We start from the raw sequence: 17,358 nt of genomic DNA, 5'->3' as shown, positions 1-17,358 counted from the left end.
CTCTGTCGCCCAGGCTGGAGTGCAGTGGCACAGTCTTGGCTCACTGCAACCCCCGCCTCCCAGCTTCAAGCGATTCTTCTGCCTCAGCCTCCCAAGTAGCTGGGATTACAGGCAGGCGCCACCATGTCCTGCTAATTTTCGTATTTTTAGTAAAGACGGGGCTTTCACCATGTTGGCCAGGCTGGTCTCCAACTCCTGACCTAAAGTGATCCGCCTACCTCAGCCTCCCAAAGTGCTAAGATTACAGGCGTGAGCCACCGCTCCTGGCCTAAAGACTATTCAGAACTATTGCATAGGGGTACCCCCGCTTGTCCTTGTGATATTCAGAGTTGAGCCGGACTGCAATAGGGGAGAGGGATCCGGGTTCAACACCAAATACAAAGACAAGTACGGATTTATAGTCAAGATGCAGAGGGTGGTGAGTGGATGGAAAATTACCAAGAGGAGACATCAAAGGTAGAGGGATCCTCGCTGAACTGACTTAACAGGATTCTTGCAGAAGGCAGGCCAGCAGGTCAAGATGATTAGATATCAAGGGATGGGGGATTCTTGCTAACCTGACTTAGCAGCATTTTTGTTAAAACTGGACTAGGCCGGCCAAAGACAGGGCCCAAGGACAAGAGGGGCTCAGAGAAACCTGTCTAAGGTTTATTGAAGGAGAGAGTCTTTGTCAGCTCTTTGGAGCTGACAAAGGGATTGTGGGTCATGGTGACAGTTTGCAGCTAATGTAGCCAGACGTCAGCTCTTGGGGCTGCCCAGAACCTCAGGGATCCTGGCTTACACACAGTAAGTGCTAATTTAATATAAAATGAATTAGTTGTTTGTCCTAGGGTAAGGTTCTTAGTGCATTTATTTTTCTTAGTTTTCTGTGCATAAATATTTTCTTAAAAACAGAAAGTGTCTTTAGAAGCACAGAATTAAATCTCTCCTGCTTTGGAGGTAAGTGCCAGTGACCCTGCTGGAGGAAGGGAGCACTCTCCTGGGAGGCAGGTGGCCAAGGTTCCACTGCAGCAGCTCTACCTGTGCCCCCAGTGTGACCTCGGGCAAGTCGCCTCCCCACCCTCAGCCCCACTTCCTCACTGTATATGGGAGCTATAATGCTGCTTCTGGCCCCTGAGGGTGGGAAGCAAATGAGGTGAGAGGCTGCTGGAGATGGAAAAGTGGTTTGCCTAAGGATGGGGCTGAATGATCTGGACTCACCCACCTGAGTTCATGGTAGATGTTTATCTGTTTATTATCTTTGCCCTTCTAGAAGAAGGTCAGCTCCATAAGGGTGGAGACCATGTGGATTGTTCACCACTTTATAGCCAAAGCCTGGAGTAGCGTGGGGCACAGAATAGGTAGTACATGCCTGTGAAGGGAAGGGAGAGAGGAGTGAAAGGAAGAGGAAGGGAGAAGGAAGGTGAATAGGAAGGAAGAGTCAAGAAGGGAGAGAGGGAGGAGTGGAGGAAGGAGGGAGGGAGGAAGGAAGATAAGAGGGAATCTGCCTCCCCTAGCTAGTGGTGCCACCCCCTTTCCTGCCACTATCCCACCTTGACCAAATTCTGACCAAGCCCTCCTCCTCTGGGATCCATGGTGACAGGCCCAGCCATCCCCCACTCCTCCCCACAAGCCAGGCTTAGCTGAAGCTCCTGCCTGGCACCCTCCCCTCCTCCCACAGTGGGTGCCTGATGGTGTTACCTGATACAGTCTGGGAGGAGGGCGAGGCCCTGGCAGCCCTGGGGCCCTCAGGCTGTGAGCAGAGGGCTGGGACCCTGCACAGCCTACTGTGCAGCCAGCCAGGCTCGGAGCCCTGCCCTGCACCCCAGCCTGGCAGGGTACTTTCCCGCAGAGAGAACAACCCAGCACCTGTGCTTGGCCCACACCCCCTCCTCGGAGGTTCCCCAGGGCCTCGGACAAGCACTGGCTGGTCTCCGAGTGCTCCTAAATGGGAGGCAGGCTCTGCCAGCACCCAGTCCTCCCTCTGGGGCCACAGCTCCTTGCCCTTCCTTGCCTTGCAGCCCCTGCAGGACAGGGCAGCCAAAGGCCAGTAAGGCCAAAGGACTCCGTTTCTCTGCATCATCATTATGTTCTGGAAGAAGTGGAGGAGTTTGATGGGGTTTGGCAAATGGCTGATAGGTTCCAAATGGCTGGGTCGCCCCCCTAAAACACAGTAGCAGAAATGTATGTAGCCTTGGCAACTAACAGATTTGGGTAAACTCGGTGACCATATAAAGGGCTGTTAAAGTGTAGCTTAGCTTCAGTTCGTGGCTCCCTGTCTGTTCTCGATGCTAAACAGCAATGTATTGTTATTTCAAATTGCCATTTAATACATTTCAATAAAATCTGATCTGTGGATGAAAGTGATAGAGCCATGCCATTACAATCCACAGGTGCTAATATACAAACAGTGGACTTCAGAACGGTGAGGTCGTAGCCTGTGATTGGACAGGAAGCCAGAGGGGCCACGAAGGAAAATGCTTGGTGTGTCCCTCCTCCCTTGAACTGGTTGCATTTTCTTTCAGTTTTCCTCAAAATTCAATTAAACATTTTTTGAGCATCCAAGAAATACAAGGAGGAATGACAGGTGGAGCCTGTTAAATACAGTGTGAAATCTTCACTCCAGCAAAAGAAAGACTGACCCACTGCCCATGCCACCATGATGCCATAAATATTAACCTATTACTTTTCCCCGCTGGTTCACAAATTTTCTCTACAATGGAAGAATTTCATCAAGACAAGATCCAGTCCTTCTGTTTCCCAGATCTAGGATTCTCTCAATAAACACCTGTTCCACACGTACCTGCCTGGGGCCAATGACATACCAGACACGATACAGTAAGAAAAGATGCATGGGTCCTTGCCCTCAAGTAGCCTACATTTTAGTGGGAGGGACCATCAAATAATAAAATCAATGCAAGCATGAATCCTTTGATCAAGGGTCTGAGCTAGATAATGGGGTACAAGATCCTAATTTATCTGTGTGGTCAGGAAAGCCCTCTCTGAAGAGGTGACATTCCTGCAAGACCCAAAGTTGGGGGAGCATTTCAGCCTGGGAAATTTGCATAAGCCAAGTCCCACAGCAGGAAGGAGAAGGAAGGAGGGGTGCCTGTCTGTGATTGAAGTATGGGGTACGGGGAGTTTGGCGAGAGAAGGGCCTTGCGGGCTATGGTGAGTAGTATAAAGTGCATGTAAGTGTCCTATGACAGGACCAGATGCCTGTTTTAAGTAGATTGCTTTGGCAGTCGTGTGGCTTTGGGCTGAAGGAGCAGGACAGGAATGGGGCAGAGAGACCACTTAGGAGGTGCCTGCAGAAGTCAAGGTGAGAGGGGATAGAGGCTCGGCCAAGGGCGGCAGTGGCAGAGGTGGCAGGAAGAGGGTAGGTTCGAGCTCTATTTTAGAGACAGACTCGCTGGTGGATGGTTTGGCTGGGGGCGGGGGTGGGGGCCAGGAAGGAGAGGGAGGCAGCAAGGGTGGCGCTGAGTTTCTGGCTTGAGTACCACTCATCCTGTGTCTGCACATCCTCTAGGATGACTTGCTTCAGCACTCTACCAAAGGCCAACCTCCATCTCAGCCTCCTTCTGCCTAACAATACCCTCGGGTTCAGGAAGAGTCATTACCCTGCTTGTTCAGAAGGAGAAACTGAGGCATGCATCAGCAAACCACACTGCCCCTTAGGAAAGCAATTGTATGAACCAGACAAAGAGCCAGAGCTTGAACCCCAGGGTTGCCTTGGGTCACCAGAATCACAAAGATGGAGTGTGATGTCCAGTTTTATCATATGTCAGGCAGTGGGACCTTAAACAAGTTGTGAAACCTCTCTGAGCCCCAGTTTCCTTATCAGTAAGATGGAGGAAATAACAAGATCTACCTCACCGTGTGGTTGCAAGGAGTGAGGGCAGAGGCCCTCATCAATATTAGTATTACTCTCTGCAGATCACAGAGCTCGTACATGTGTCTGCCTCTTTATGCACATGTGCGCAGACACTCTGTATCTGTGTGTGCTTGTGGGCACAAAGCTGTTGTGTGCCTACATCACAACCCCAGCCGATGACTAGGCCCTGCTGAGGTTTCAAGTTAAGACAGTAGCATGTTTGCTTATGTGCTTCTGTTTAGCCTTCTGAGCCGTGCTTGGTGGTTGAAGTAGGAGCTTTCATCCTCACTGGAACACGAGTGAGTTGTTGAGTTTGGAGCCAGCTGTGAAAGTCAGGGCAGCCTTGCCCTGTGAAGCCAGCCGGCTTCCACGTGCTCTGGCTGACCTGAACTGGGAAGGCGGGGAGCCAGAGGTAGGGGCTGAGAAGGGCTAGGGCTGGAGGAAGGGAGCTGAGGAGGAAGAGGAGGAGGAGGAGGAGGAGGCCAAAGAGGGCCTAGGAAGGAACCCGGACCCAAAAGGAGATGCACACTCAGATCTGGAGTCTGGTGCACCCAGAGCCCCTTCTGTGGGTGGCTTTGGGAGCCTCCCCCAGCCCCCTCTCCCCACCCACTTCACTGAGACTGCTTTATGTTCCTGTTCCCAGGAGGCAGCTGGCACCGAGGGAGGCTGGAGCTGGTGGGGCGGCGCTCCCCACTTTGTGCCCAGAGCCATTCCAAAGGGTGTGTCCCAGCAGGGCACACACACACAGTGATTAGGGGGAGGGAGGAGTGGCATTCACTGTCCACTGCAGGACCCAGCCGGTGGGCTGGACAGCAGCCAGCTCTCCCCAGGCTCTTGGCTGCAATGTCATTGGCCCTGGCACCACCCATAGCCTACCCAGACACTCCTTCCAGTCCAGGGGCTGGAGCCCTGGCTAGGAGGAGCCGCCTAGGGGTAGGCTGGGCTGGGCACCTCAACTCTGCACACCCCTCCCTACAGCTTCCCTCCCACGTCCCGCTCCAGCTGGATTTGAAAAGGTGCTCCCATCCTTCCTCCTCTCCAAATCAGGCCCTGCCCTGTACTCTTTCCTTTCAGCCGGAAGCTGTACCCATAAACTGGCTCTACCCCATAGACCCCCTCCTGTCGTCGTAACCACTGAGAGAACCCTCTGAGCCAGGCCAGCTGCTGGCTTTCCTCCGTGACTCCCCCTCTTGCCTCCACTCCCCCACCTGACATGCCCTCCTCTCCTGCTCCCTGCAGCACCATCTTCCAGGCCAGACAGCCTCACTCCTCCTGGAGCCCGGTCCCTGTGAGCCTGCCTTACTAACTGCTCTGCAAAAGCACTGCCCTGTTCCTTATGCACCCACGGGGTGGTGGATGCACCTTGCCCCACTGTCCAGTCCGCCTGTGCTTTATCTGCTCCACAAGATGAGAGGCTCCAAGGTTGGCACTGCACTGCACCCACCCCACCTCCACCCAGGCCATTGAGGCAAACCCTTTATGGGCACTCAGCAAACACTTCTGGATTCATACTGATTCCATCCAGGTCATGTGTTGGCACCTTTACCTCCTGGGTCTGGGAGTGGAGTGTGGAGTTAACGCTTCATTGGATATTTAACTAGTGCCTTTGTGGACAAAGGGATTTGACTTCTCAGTCTTTGGCTTGGGTGTTCCGGGAGTACCTGATTTTTGATAAAAAGCTATGGAGTCATCCAATCTTGGAAACTGTCCACCTGCTCTGATGAAGCACCCCCGCTTCTTCCCTTCAGCACCCAATTCCCTGACCTAACAGCCTCTTCCCACCACATCCTGGCCACCCAGCCTCTGTCTCCCCTGGCGCAGCAGTCCACAGCCCTCTTTCCACAGCATGGAGAGTCTGACAGATGCATTCTAGTCCATTGTGGCGACGCCTACTCCCCTGCCTGCAGCGGTGGGTATTCACAGTTTTACAGGGAACCACAGAGACAGACCTGACCCTTCCTGCCTTCCTGAAGCAAGTTTGCCTGCCTCTCTGGGGCAGGCTTCCTGCAGGGCATATCCCAAGAAGGAATGAATCTGTAACATTGGAATTTCAGGCAAGGGGCACCTGTTGGAGGAGATAGTTTTGTCTGTACCATCTTTCTGGGATTCTGCAAATCACAACCTCATCCCTGGACCTTCATGGCCAATGTACCTTTGAGATTTACTTCTGGTTTCAGGATGCTTTAAGGCTCATGGCCTGCCCAGGAAGAGTGGCAGAGGCCACGGAAGGCCAAGTCCTCATTGGACTCCTTTGTTTTCTGCTTGTTTTCCATGACACGGGTGGGGGAAGATGATCAACAGGAAAGATTCGCTCCCCTGGCTCTCCCCCCATTTCTGAGAACAGTCAGCAGAGGTATCAAGGCGTTAATGGTTATTTCCTCCAGGTGACCAGTCAGTTCCAGGGTAAAAGAGGCCTGACAGCACCCAGCTGGCCAGAGCCTCCCAGGTGGCAGTTTTCAAGAAGGCTTGAAGGGAAGGTTTGTGTGAGGTTTGAAGGAAAGGCCTGGGAGAGGGTGTTTGGCCACACCTCTGTGATTGGTGGCTGGCCCACCCCAGTGTGGGCTGCTGGAACCTCCGGTTGGCATTTCTGAGTCAGCCTGCATGATATGTGTTTGTTTGAGGGGAAGGGGTGTCTGTGGGTCCTACCCACAAGGTCTCATGACCCCCAGCGGAGGAGGGAGCTGCAGTTCTGTGGTTACTTCCTGCACTCCCTCTTTTTTTGTTACTTAAAGGATTGCTGTGCAGTGTTTGATTTGGTTAAGTTACACTCACGACCCTGTAAGGAGAAAACATATAATTCTAGTAATTTTATTGGGCTTAGGTTTCAGGCAAATGGAAATAAAATTGCCTCTAAAAAGACAGACACGCTGAATTGAATAAAACAATAATAATAAAAAGCCTCCCTTGCTTTGAGATAAGTGGTAAGTCATTTTATGAAGTACTAGAGAAGAGGGGGGGGAACCCGCAAAAAACAAAACGGAGGAACCCGGGAGAAAAGAGGGGAAAAGAAAATCAAGAAAAGCTCCTCCACCGCCCTTGCCTTTATTTCTGCTTTACCTTTTCCAAAGAGCTTAATTTGGTGTCATAAAGTGAAGCGTAAAGCGCGAGTGGTGAGATCGTCCTGTCCTGCGCTTGACAGTACAGGTGGACCAAAGGGGCTCCCGGCCAAATACTTCTGGTTGGAGGGAGGGGAGGGAGTGCTCGCTCAAAACCACTCCTGGAATGGCTTAACTCGCCCAGCACGAATCAATGACAACCTCCCGCCGGCTGCGGCAGGCTCCCCCGAGCAGCGCGGCCGCGTGGATTCCCAGCCTGGGACCCTGGCGGCGTTTAGGACACTGCCCGGGCACCAGCGCGGCGTCCCCCGGGCGGCCAGGTGGGTCTGCGTCGGACTCGGACTGCCTCGAGGCTGGGATCGGGGCTCTGGGGAGCCCAGCTGCCGGGCCGTGGGGAGGGGGTGGGGAGGAAGCCCTTCCGGGCGGCCGGGAGAGCTCGGGCGCTGCGGGCATTCTCGCTACACGCTGCGGGGACCCTGTGGCCGGGTGGCCGCGGGGCGGCTCCGGCTGGCGCGGGTGGCGGCGTCCGCAAGGCGTTCAAACCCCCGCCTCGCCGGAGCTCCTGCGGGGCGTGGGGCTGCGCACCTCCCCCGAAATAGGAGAGAGGATCTGGAACTCTGCAGAGAGCAACTCTTGCCGCTGCCCCATTACCGCTGGCCCACGCCAGCGGGCTCCTTTGGGGCGAGGGGCCAGCGGAAGGAACGTAAGGGCACTCCGAGAGGGAGTTGCGGGTGTACATTGGTAGTTTAAATTGTCTCCCCCAAGAATGCTTGGTTCTCCCGAGCGTCAGATGAAAAACTTGGGGGCGGGTGGGAGGGGGGACAAAAGCCATGGCAATTTGGCTAAAGTCGAGGTCCGGCGATACGGGTGGAAATTAAAGGAGCGATTGGCAGAAGTCCAGCTCGGCGCGCGGCGGGAGTCCCGTCAGGTCCCTGGGCTTGAATCGCGGGCTGAACTGGGTGGGTGGGGGGCCCTTCCCTGAGCGCCAACCTGGGGGCGAGTGGATGGGGAGCACTCCCACCCGAGCAGGCGAGTCGAGCTGGAAGGCAAGTCTTCCAGCTCCGGAGGCGGCCCGGTGTGGGTGGCGCGTAAGTACTGACCCCGTGCGTCCCTACTCCCGCGGGCGCCCGGGCCCGCGTCACCCTCTGGAGCGCCTGAGTTCCTGCAGGCGGGCGCAGCCGCCGCAGGGCTGGCCTGGGAAGAACGATGGAGAGAGCTTCCCCCCATCCCAGCACCCACAGCCCCCGCCGCCCACCCTGCGCGTAGCATGGAGCGTCGTCGGGTGCACCACTCCGTGCTCTGTGGTGAGGGCTCCGGGGTCGTTCCTTTCTGTTCCTGGCTTCGGTTGTCCCGGCTGTGTGCTGACAGGCGGGTAGGCAGCGGGCGGCTGCCTTCTTTCTTTTAATAGCTGGTACCCAGCTCCACGCAGAAGGAAGCCCCACTCCAGCGACTTACTGGTCGGCTAGTGGTAGACCGCTTCCAGTTCTTCTAAATGCGGAATTTTGAAAATGGAAAGGAAGTGATTGAAACAAGCGGGCAGTTTCTCCAGATGAGATGAAGATTTTTCGGAAGGGGGAGGGGCGCGCTGGCTTGGAGGTGGTAAAGGCTCTGCCAGGTTCAAGTTTCAGCTCCACTCCCTCTGTCCCCCTTCTTTCACCCAGTTAAATGCTTTCTGGGCTTAGAAAGGCTCAGGAACCCCCACTGGGTGAAACTCTAGGAAAGGAAAGTAGCCCCAGTGCCGTCCTCCCGCTTAAGGCACAACCTGAGCTGCATAGACAAAGAACCCACTCTCCCAAAAAAGACTCATATTAGGTCACATCAGATATGAATCATTAGCCCCACTTTGCAGATAGGGAAACTGAGGCTCAAATGGATTAAGTACATTGTCCAGGTAGTAGCAGAGGCAGGATTCAAAGCCGCTCATTGTACCCCACATGTTTTAGAATCTTACACTTTAATTGGGAGACAGGAATCACCTTGGTATAATTATAGTACAACAGAAAATAGTATGTGTTACATTTAATATTAACTTTTTTTGAATGTCATTGTCTTTCCAAACAATCAGTCATTTATTCAACACTGTTGTATTGTTTACTGTATGTGTCCAGGTACCATGCTAAGTGCTGGGCATACATCAGTAAGTGAAATCAGACCGGATCTCTGGCCTCTGTCAATGGGAATAGTAGTAGTAATAGTGCAACCCTCAAAGGGTTGGATGAAGTGAGATGGAGCCCAGGAAGGAGCCTGGGAAGCATTGCTGCTGAGAAGCAGCAGCAGGAGGCCTGGATGTAGAGGAGGAGAGGGAGAAGGAAGGAGAGGAAGGAGCGGGGAAGTTAAAATAACTGGAGTCTCCATGCTGCAGTTACCAGGACTTGTCCCTGGTTCAAGGGAATGCAGTGGAGTGCATACAACACAGTCAGCCTCTGCCCCAAGTGCCCAGGAAGCCGTTTGAGCCCCTGCTGTTCAGATTATTCATTTAGGGTTTACAGTTGTGGGTTTCAAAGAGTCTGCACTTTTGCCCCTGCCAGCTGGAGATGACAAGAAGCAGCTCAAACAGTTTCTGAGAGGACTGGCATCTCTTTGGATCAGTGCTGGCCAGACTGAGAACTGTCCCAGGGCGTCATCCTCCTGATGCATCTGCCCACTTCCTGGTGGCCAGGATGGCATTTTCATAGGACTCGAATTCAGCTTCAAGCGCCTGCCCTTAACCTTGGGGAGGGAAGCTTGTCCACATTCACAGGACTTGTTGGTAGCAAAGCCAAGACTAGAACCCAAGTCTCTAGACCATACATGGTTCACAGAGCAGCTCATCTTGGCCTTCTGGGGCGGTTTTAGGACTCAACTGAAAGACCCTTCATCCACTTACATCTCCACTTACAATGCCATTTCCTGAGAATCCTGTCCTCCTTCGTTTTAGCTGACCAGACATATCTGTCCTAATAGAATGGTGTTGGATGGATGTTTGAGACAGAGCAGCCATAAATAATCTGGGGCGTTTGGCCTGTTAACTCTCCTTCCATCCTGAATGGTGTAATAGGTGTAAGATAACTACCTCTAAAATTAACTATCACTTTTGTGAGGAAGGTGAACTGATAAATCTTGCCTTGAAGCTATTACCCATCTGAGTGATGCTCTGGGACTGTCCTTCCCCAGAATTGTTACTGACTCTTGCTAGAAGAATAATTTGTTTCTTCTTTTTTTTCTTAAAAAAAAAAAAAAAAAAATTCCTGGGTTTGAGGTCACAAGATCATATTGCATACTACCTTGATGTCGTCTGCCAGAATAAAGGCATTTTCCCCCAATATTGAGATAATCAGCTTGATAAGGGCAGTGAGCACCCGGCTGGCTGTCCCAGTGTTTACAGCAATTACACAGGTGTATAATTGCATGGGGATGTTTGTTTGCTCAGCCCTTGCTCAGCCAGGCAGCCCTACAGGTTGGGCCGGGGAGAGAGCTGTTCAGTTTATTTTCCTTTGGCTGGGAACTGTGGAGATGAATAGAGGGAGGGGAATCGGGTTGAGAGATTGTTGCCAAGAGCAATTTGGAGTCTCCTTCATATTAGTCAGAGATTGTGTTTTTCCTTTCTAAAGCCGCCTGTTTCATAGTAACTTCCATGGAGGATTTCTTTTCCATCTTGTGTGTATGTGCTTGTTAGTTTTTGTTTGATTTTTAACTTGCTGCACTTCTCATGACTTAGCAAAAAAAAAAAAAAAAAAAAAAAAAAAAAAAAAATAGCGTGGGGAATGGGTGATGAAACAGGCCCTTTATATCATGCATTCTGCATGTTATTGCTTAATAAATTTGAATACTGATAGACCCTGAGGTATCATGATGGAGTGAAATGAGTAATTCCTTTGAAAGGAGCGTTTATCTTCAGTGGATGACTTTCAGAATTGCAGCATAATTTCACTTTCCCGCTGTACATCTTGATCCTGTGTTTAGATAAATAGGAATGCTTGCTCTCTTCTGTCATTTTCCCTTTTGTTCCATTTGGAAGGCCCCCTCCATGTAGGCCTTGCTTGGAAGGGGATCAGCTAGAGTGGGTTCCCTCCACCTCATCCTCACCCATGCACCTCCCTCCTCTATGCTGGAAGCCAGCTAGTGAGAAGGAGGCTCTCCCTGTGGGTTAAGAGCTGCCCCCCAATGGTGGCTTGGCTTGTGTGTGCATGGAGCACAGAATAGGAAAGCGTGCATGACCACAGGCTGCCCCTCCTAGACCAGGAACCCCAGAGCAAGCTGTAATTCATCAGTCAATAACTGAGTCCATCCACTGAACAAATTGAGTGGAGCAACTCTGAGACTCCAAACTTGAAAAATTACCTAATAATATGGTACACGATCTATGTCGGCTTTTCCAAATTAGATGCAAACCAGATGCAAATGTACATGTGACCCTCCCAAATGATATCATATAACTGGACTTGGCCTTCAGGAAAATCTGTGCTGCCTACACATATGCGTTGTACACGTACATGCAGGGCTATTGCTTTCTTGGCTGTGGATTCTGGCTGACAATTCTGTTAAATTGTTTCTGGTGACAACAGTTTGGTCCATTGGTTTTTCTGGAGCCACTGGAAGGGGTCACTGGAGAGATGACAGTGGTCTCAGCTCCTGTTGACACTTGCCATCCATAAGCCCTAGGGAAGTCTAGCAGAGGCTGCATCTATTAGATAGAACCTAAGCAATAGAAACTTTTCTTTTTTTTTTTTTTTTTTTTTTTTTGAGATGGAGTCTCGCTCTGTCGCCCAGGCTGGAGTGCAGTGGCCGGATCTCAGCTCACTGCAAGCTCCGCCTCCCGGGTTCACGCCATTCTCCTGCCTCAGCCTCCCGAGTAGCTGGGACTACAGGCGCCTGCCACCTCGCCCGGCTAAGTTTTTGTATTTTTAGTAGAGACGGGGTTTCACTGTGTTAGCCAGGATGGTCTCGATCTCCTGACCTCGTGATCCGCCCGTCTCGGCCTCCCAAAGTGCTGGGATTACAGGCTTGAGCCACCGCGCCCGGCCTAGAAACTTTTCTAATGCTTGTTTTGTTTCTGTTTTTCTTAATAAAACAGTAAATAAGATTTATTGCGATGTAATTCACATGGCGTATAATCTACCCATTTAAAGTGTAAATTCAATGGTTTTTAGCATATTTGCAGGGCTGTGTAACCATTACCATTATGAGTTTTATAGTATTTGATTACTCCAAAGGAAATACTGTACCCATTAGCAGTCGCTGCCCATTTCACCCCAAGCCCCTGTCCTGGGTTACCAATAATCTACCTTTTGTCTCTATAGATCTGCCTATTCTGGACCTTTCATATAAATAGAATCAGATAATATGTGGTCTTTTGTGACTAGTGTCTTTCAACTAACCTACCACTTTTGAGTCATTAGCTTTGTAGCATGCATTAGTACTTCATTTCTCTTTATTGCTGAATATTCCTTGTATGGATATACCATATTTTATTTACCCATTCCTAATGGTATTTGCCCATCATGGGTAAGTCCATTTACCCATGATGGATATTTAGGTTGTTTCCATATTTGGCTTTTGTAAATAATGCTGTTTTGAACAATCATCTGCAAGTTTTTGTGTGGACCCAGATTTTCATTTCTTTGGGGTATATACCTAGGAGTGGAATTGCTGGTTCATGTGGTAACTGGATAGTTACCCTTTGGGAAACTACCAGAATGTTTTTTTACAGTGGCCGTACCATTTTACATTCCCACTGGCAGGTATGTGATGGTTCCAGTTTCTCCATATCCTCACCAACTCTTGTTGATAATATGGCCTTTTTATTGTAGCCATCCTATTTTTAAGGGTTTATATGCTCAAGGGAGCAGTAGCCAGGAAATATTCTGGGATCAGCTCAGTCATGCTTGCTTTCTGTAGGTATAGTGAGAGCCATTCAGACCTCTTGAGCATCCTGCACACCCTGGTGTTTCCTTTGCATGTCCCAGAGTTCTATACTGAGCTTTCCCTCTATGTTCCTATAAGACATTGGCTTTGTATGGCTGGGTACTCTATTTCATGCTGATATTTCAGCTCCACAATGAAATCATTTTATCCCAGTTTTATGCCTATGGGACTGACCAGGATAACTAACTCTTAACAAAGACAAACTAGGAACTCACCTAGTTTGAAGACTACCAGATATTTAAAAATTTTTTTTTAAAATTATCTTTTCATTAGAACATCCTAAGTCCTGGTCATTAGCCATTCTATGGCATCATGTTCAGTGTAGCCAAACCTGAAGACCAGAAATGAATCCCAGTGCTTCCTGGAAGTTATTGTAATGGAGTTTGGCTTGTATGGCCCAAGAGCAGCCTGGACTACACTCTGCTGTGAATGGACTCTTCACCATCAAATAGTGCTTAGTCCCATAGTCCAGCAGTTTCTAAACCTGATTACATGTTGCAATCACCTATAAAGTCTTTTGAAAGATTACACGCCAGGCACCATAGCTCACGCCTGTAATCCCAGCACTTTGGGATGCGGAGACAGGCAGATCACTTGAGGTCAGGAGTTCGAGACCTGCCTGACCTACATGGTGAAACCCTATGTCTACTAAAAATACACAAATTAGCCAGGGGTGGTGGTGAGCACCTGTAATCCCAGCTACTAGGGAGGCGGAGGCAGGAGAATCGCTTGAACCCAGGAGGTGGGTGTTGTTGCAGTGAGCTAAGATGGGACCACTACACTCCAGCCTCCGTGACAGAGCAAGACTCCATCTCAAAAAAATAAAAAATAAATAAAACATTATAGATGCCCATGCCTACCCAAGAAGTACTGAAGTTGAATCTCAAAGGAGGCCACCAGCTGCCTGCAGGGGATTGTGGTGAAGTCTGAGAACACTTTTTAACCTCTGTGTGCCTCAGTTTCCTGACTTGAAATGGGCAGTTGGATGGATTACGCTGGTGTTCTCCACAGGGATTCACACAGCTGGCTCAAGCACAACAGATCTGCATGGGTCTGGGTCTGCACAAAATTGTGTTTATGAAAGAGGGCTTCTGCTGCTGAAAATGATGGAGAGAGCCCTTAAGTAGATGGTTTCTGAAGTTCAGCTTTGACCATTCTGAGTGCTGAGGACCATTTTCCCAACTTCTCAGAGGAGCGGAGTCGCACAAATGGCCGTTACTTGGTAAGACAGTCACACTCTTCAAGGGCAAGGACCAGATCACCCGTGTTGTTGCCCTGGCTAGCTGTGTGCACAATTGTGATATAGTAGGATTGACCTAGCATCACTTTCTTCTCCCTTCTCACTCAGGGTCATCCCTGCCCACTTCCCCTGAAGCCCCCAGCGCTTTGCTCCTTTTCTTCTTTTCTTCTATTATTATTTCTAATAGCAGCCCAGAATGTCATTCGTTCATTCAACCAACATTTCCCAAACACCTCCTGTAAATGATAAAGTGACTAAAGCTCCATTTCTGTCCTCAAATAATGCACCAGCACATTTTAAGCAGAGAAGCAGCCCGAGGTTAATCTCTAGTGGTGCAATTTCAGGGCTCCTTGATTGGGATGAAGGAGAATTTTAGAGAGGCCTGCATTCACAGCACGTAGGTAAGGCGACTCCACCCCAACCCTGTCTGCAAGCTGTGCTCCTTCACCCTCTCCTACTGGGGCTCTGCCATCAGCAGGCTGCTCAGAAAATGCTTCTGTCATCCCTGGTCTCAGCCAGAGACCGCCCTCCTCCTCAACTCCCACCTGCTAGGGAGCAGGCAGGCAGAGGAGGGAAAGGGAGGGCCGGTTTATTCGGAGATCTGAGCTCCACACGCCAGCCCTTGGCTTCCACCCCGTAACACTGACTGGACAATTCACAGGACAGCTGTGCTGTAAGGACTGAAATAATCACAGTTTATTAAAGCTGTCGGGGGGCGGGGAAGTGGGGTGGAGGAGGGACCAAGGGTCGCATTTCTGCCTTTCAACAAGAGAGAGGCCAGGTGAGGAAACTTGAGGCCAGGCCTCCATACAGTGGAGCCTCTCCCTCCCTTCCAGGCAAAGGCACACACCGGTGACATTAGAGACACTGCTTTGGGGTGTTTTGAGAGTTTTTTGTTTTTTGTTTTTTTAATAGAAGGAAAAATCTTGAAGTTTCACTTGAATAGGGATTAATGTCTCTGTGGGCTGGACCTGCAGAGGAGGGGAAATTCTAGAAGGGTGGAAGTTGCAATTAGAGGAAACGGGTCTGATCTGCCTCCGACTGATCAGGGAGGGCTCCTCAGTTGGCAGTTTTCAAAGGAACTTGTTTGGGGTAGTTTTCTGAGCATTGCTGTGTTTTTCTTTGGACTTTCTCTGGGGGTGTGTGTGTGTATGTCCTCAGTTAATACCTAAACTTTGGTTCTAACCGGAGATAGGGACACTGGGAAGTTATGAAGCCACCCTGCGTGTGTCTTTGACCTTTGGTTTTCCCCCACTCTCCTTTGGCAGTGTTTTTGGAGGACAGTGAAACAGGCATTTGCAGCACACTTTTTTTTTCCCCTGGTATCTTCATGCTTTTCCTACACTGCTCAAATTCCTCTACCCACCCTCTGAGACCCACCCATCCAGGAATCTGTGTTCCAAAATCACCCCATCTGAGCTCTCAGCACCCTTTCAAACCCCTCACCTCATCCCCTCTTTCTGATGATCAAACCTGGTTATTAGGAAAAGCCAGTTATTTGCATGAATTCACATTAAGGTGTGGAAGAGACACTCACTACCACATGGTCCCCTTCTCAGGGTGTCTGTATTTGAAAGAGGAGGCTTACCAGCGCACACTTTTTTCTTCAAAAAAAAAAAAAATTATTTCAATAGCTTTTAGGGTGCAAGTGGTTTTTGGTTACATGGCTGAATTATACAGTGGTGAATTCTGAGATTTTAGCGCACTCCTCACCCAAGTAGTGTACATCGTACAGGATAGGTAGTTTTTTTAATCCCTCATCCCCTTTCTACTGTCACCCTTCTGAGTCTCCAGTGTCCATTATACCACTCTGTATGCCTTTGCCTACCCATTGCTTAGCTCGCACTTATAAGCGAGAACATTTGGAATTTGGTTTTCCATTCCTGAGTTACTTCACTTAGGATAATGGCCTCTAGCTCCATCCAAATTGCTACAAAAGACATTATTTTGTTCCTTTTTATGGCTGAGTAGTACTCCATGGTGTATGTATGCCACATTTTCTGTATCCACTCATTGGTCAATGGGCACTTATGTTGGTTCCATATCTTTACAATTGTGAACTCGCCAGCACACATTTCTAATGGTGGAACTCAGGCACGAGAAAAAAGCAAAGTCAGACATGGGCAGTGCATGGGGCCAGCTGTTTATTCGGGGAAGGGGACTTCCTAGACCACTTTAATCATGCCACATTTCTAGCCACTTGTGAGGCCGGTGCATGGGAACAGCCTGGCAGGCGGCTAAATGGAGAGGAGGATGAAGGGCCAGAGTGAGGGCACCTTGCAGGGAACAGTCAGCTCGGGGCATTGCAGGGAGAACCAGGAGCTTCCCAAAGGTCAAGCTGAACTGGACAGGCCAGAGGCTGATGTTCAGGCAGGCAGGAGTGATTTCCTGTAGGCCTGTGGATCTCTTCAAGGTAACAGTAGGTATGACCCAGGGAAGGTTGGAGAACAAATGGAGCGAACACAAAGATGGAGCTTACGGGGTCCTCCAGATGACTCAGGCCTTAGGGAGGAGGCCCCTTGGCTGGGCTGGGTGGCCTCTGGCCAGCCCTTGTGGACATGCAGCTGTGGGGTTCTCAAATCCACTGCCTCTTTCTCCCTCCCTTCTCCCACCACTGCTCCCTGCCGAGGGGACAGCTTCTCTCCATGTTCCCTCCCATCCCTCCTCTCCCACTCCTGTGGCGCACCCTCTGAGTGAACCTGGCCTCCAACTCTTGGAAGCTTTTCCAATAACACAGTGGTGAACTCTCTGCAGCCCCAGGCAGAGCAGAGGAGCTGAGCGTCAGCCAACCCCAAAGCCCACGCTGGGATGAAAGGCCGAGTGAGCCTCACGTGGGGGGAGCCAAGGGGAGAACAGTGGGGCCCTTGGAGGAGAAACGCTGGCCCACAAGGCCTTCCTCACAACCAGTGGGGGCCATCGAAGGTGATGGCTCATCAACAAGGACAAAGCAGCACCTACTGTGTGCGGGCCCCATGCTGACCCCTGTAGGACACCCATGCAGGTCTTTGGCCCCTGCCTTCTAAAGGGTTGTCATCCATTTAGCCAGGTAAGACCAGAAGTAAAAATGAAGCAAGGTTCTGTAGAATCAGGCATGACATTCAGCTGAGTGGTACAAGAGAGATGGTGCTGTTCAATGTCAGAGCAGGGGGAGGAGGTCTCGACCTAGGGCTCAGGGGTGCCTTCAGGGAGGTGCTCTGAGCTGGGACTGATGATGAAGCAGTGTGGCACAGCCTCTTAGCACCTAGGCTCTGGAATCAGGGCCTGGTTCGAGTCCTACCTCTGTCATCTGCAGGCTCCGTGGCCTT

At 50.6% G+C, this 17,358-nt stretch overlaps 1 protein-coding gene across 3 annotated transcripts in view; it reads left to right on the top strand.

Moving 5' to 3' along the window:
* The window catches only part of ZBTB7C (zinc finger and BTB domain containing 7C), a 139,840-nt gene that overhangs the window by 21,566 nt on the left and 100,916 nt on the right, over nt 1–17,358 (top strand). Inside the window, exon 1 of one of the 3 annotated variants that reach the window (XM_011968989.1) lies at nt 6,881–7,229. The exons of the other annotated variants lie outside the window; for them this stretch is intronic. The gene's annotated coding sequence lies outside the window, so the exon portion shown is untranslated. Of the gene's footprint in view, nt 1–6,880; nt 7,230–17,358 lie in introns of those variants that run through there. 3 annotated transcript variants of the gene reach the window in all.

The sequence above is a fragment of the Mandrillus leucophaeus genome, unplaced genomic scaffold, assembly GCF_000951045.1.
Source record: "Mandrillus leucophaeus isolate KB7577 unplaced genomic scaffold, Mleu.le_1.0 Scaffold87, whole genome shotgun sequence".
Taxonomy (NCBI): domain Eukaryota; kingdom Metazoa; phylum Chordata; class Mammalia; order Primates; family Cercopithecidae; genus Mandrillus; species Mandrillus leucophaeus.
The sequence above is the reverse complement of the archived record's forward strand: the minus strand, read 5'-3'. Positions and strand labels throughout refer to the sequence as shown.